Source organism: Dendrobates tinctorius, unplaced genomic scaffold (assembly GCF_039654945.1).
Source record: "Dendrobates tinctorius isolate UK_male_01 unplaced genomic scaffold, ASM3965494v1 ptg000395l, whole genome shotgun sequence".
In the NCBI taxonomy this organism is placed as follows: domain Eukaryota; kingdom Metazoa; phylum Chordata; class Amphibia; order Anura; family Dendrobatidae; genus Dendrobates; species Dendrobates tinctorius.
Window position 1 is genome coordinate 2,668,177 of NW_027362061.1, and position 2,919 is coordinate 2,671,095.

The following is a 2,919-nucleotide window of genomic DNA, read 5'->3' on the forward strand; positions in this document are numbered from 1 at the left end:
CTGACATGGCTGTTCAATATATTTACTACTGATCATTCTCGTACAATGAGTGCTTTTTAACATGGCCAAACATGAGGAATGACAAGGGGTGTTAGGAATCTGGGTCATTCTGTTATGGAAATATATATGTATTTCATATAGATCTCACTTGCCTGCTATAGGCTATATACTCCATATACTGCTATATACTCATGTATTCTTATATACTCATATATACACAGATGCATATTCACAGTTTGAGCCTTGTAACTAGTTGGTGGAAATGACTTACTGCCCCCCCCATGAGATAGTCTGGGGAGCAGATGGTATCTTATGATAGCATTGTCTTGTGATATTTGTCCCAGACATAGAAAGAGGAAGTTTAGGCCAGATGTGCCAGCCGATATCAGAACATTGCTGACATTGTAAGACAAAGAGCAGTATATCATCTGATGCTTAAGTCACCTTAGGTCGACACCCATATATGTTTATGCATTAAAACTGACCAATTAGCTAAGAAGTAAAGCCTTTCTGTACAACTGATAAAACCAAGTATATTGAATAAACTTCCAGAGTTTTGCTGGGAGGTATTGCTGCCAACCACGTCTGGCATCTTTCCTTCTTTGAGCGCTCAATAAGACTCTGTCTAATTAGGACAGGCCACAGTATGCACAGGGGTAAATCTACCCAAATCAAAAGTAAATCCACAACAATTCTATGCTTATGCAGCAACCCAGATTCTCACATTTGTCTCCAGAGGCTAAGTCCTTTTTCCCTGCTACTGAGCATGCTCACGGGACGAGCTCTCACTGGAGTTCAGGAGTCAGGTGCTCAGGTCCTGCTCCTGATTTGATTGGTTATGCTCGGGGCTCTGGAGATTTCCGGCAGGTCCCGTACGCTATAAAAAGTGCGCATGGCCGCTATGCCATGCGCTAGTATTTTCTATACTTGCTGCTGTATGTTTGTTGATGGATGCTTGGTCTGGTGTATGACTTATTATGAAACCCCTTCCCTCGGTTATTACGAGTATGTGAGTGATTGGGTCAGCCAGTAGCAGCGCTAGCGCCAGCACGCTCAAGCTTCAGCCATCTCAGCAGCAAAGCGTCCTGCATCGCGCTTGTGTTATTACGGTTGCAGACTTCTGTGGCGTTCGCAGTTGCGACGCCGTGCACACGCTCATTCACGGTAAGTCCATTTGGTTGTAGTGCAACTTTAACTACTCCTGTGTTCAGCTACCGTACGTGTGCCGCTGTGTCCCTGTGTGTTTAACAAGCTCAGCGCTACCTTTTCCTTATTTTTCTGTTGTCCTAGTAGTGGTCAACACCTTTAAGAAGATACAATTTTGAGGTAAAATATTTCCAACATTTTGAACATGAAAAAAGCTTCTCCCCGTATGACTTCGCTGATGTTTATTAACCCCTTCCTGACATCAGACGTACTATCCCGTCCATGGGACCCGGAACCCTATGCCCATGGACGGGATAGTACGTCTAGCGCGATCAGCGGCGCCCACATGGTGAGCGCCGCTGATCGCGGCCGGGTGTCAGCTGATTATCACAGCTGACACCCGGCACTATGTGTCAGGGGCGGTCACGGACCGCCCCCGACACGTTAACCCCTTGCACACCGCGATCAAACATGATCGCGGTGTACCGGGAGTTAAAGGGAAGCATCGGCAGGGAGGGGGCTCCCTCCATGCTTCCCTGAGCCCCCCACGGCAGCGCAATGTGCAGCGCTGCTGCGGGGGACTCCTTTCCTCCAGGCCCCCGGATCCAAGATGGCGACGGGGGCCTTCGGGGGCCTGGAGGAAGCTGGCTTCCTCAGTGCCTGCAAAGCGCAGGCATGAGGAAGCCTTGTGCACTGCCTGTGACAGATTGCTGATCTGTCACAGTGATCTGTGATGTGACAGATCAGCGATCTGTCACAGGACAGTGATGTCCCACCTGGGACTATGTAATAAAGTAAAAAAAAAATTAAAAAAAAGTGTAAAAATAATTTTAAAAAAATCGCCAAATAAATTAGTAAAAAAAAAAAAAATATTCCCCAATAAATTCATTTTTTGAAAATAAAAAAACCCCAAAACAATAAAAGTACACATATTAGGTATCACCACGTCCGTAACGACCCACCCTATAAAACTTTCACATTAGTTAACCCCTTTAGTGAACCCCTTAAAAAATAAAAATAAAAACGAAGCAAAAAATAATGATTTATTATCATACCGCCAAACAAAAAGTGCAATAACGCGCGATCATAAAGACGCATATAAATATCCATGGTACCGCTGAAAACGTCATCTTGTCCCGCAAAAAAAGAGCCAAACACAGCATCATCAGCGAAAAAATAAAAAAGTTATAGCTCGCAGAATAAAGTGATGCAAAAATAATTATATTTTATATAAAATAGTTTTCATTGCATAAAACCGACAAAACATAAAAAAAGACCTAAATGAGGTATCGCTGTAACCGTACTGACCCGAAGAATAAAACCGCTTTATCAATTTTACCGCACGCGGAACGGTGTAAACGCACTCCCCAAAAGAAATTCATGAAACGCTGGTTTTTGTTCATTCTGCGTCCCAAAAATCGGATTAAAAAGCGATCAAAAAATGTCACGTGCCCGAAAATGGTGCCAATAAAAACATCAACTCGTCCCGCAAAAAATAAGACCTCACATGACTCGGTGGGTCAAAATACGGAAAAATTATAGCTCTCAATATGTGGTGATGCAAAAACTATTTTTACAATAAAAAGCGTCTTTTAGCGTGCGACAGCTGCCAAAAATAAAAACCGCCATAAATAGTAAATCAAACCACCCGTTATCACCCCCTTAGTTAGGGAAAAATAATAAAATTTAAAAAATGTATTTATTTCCATTTTTCCATTAGGGCTAGGGTTAGGGTTAGGGCTAGGGTTAGGGTTAGGGATAGGGTTAGGGCTA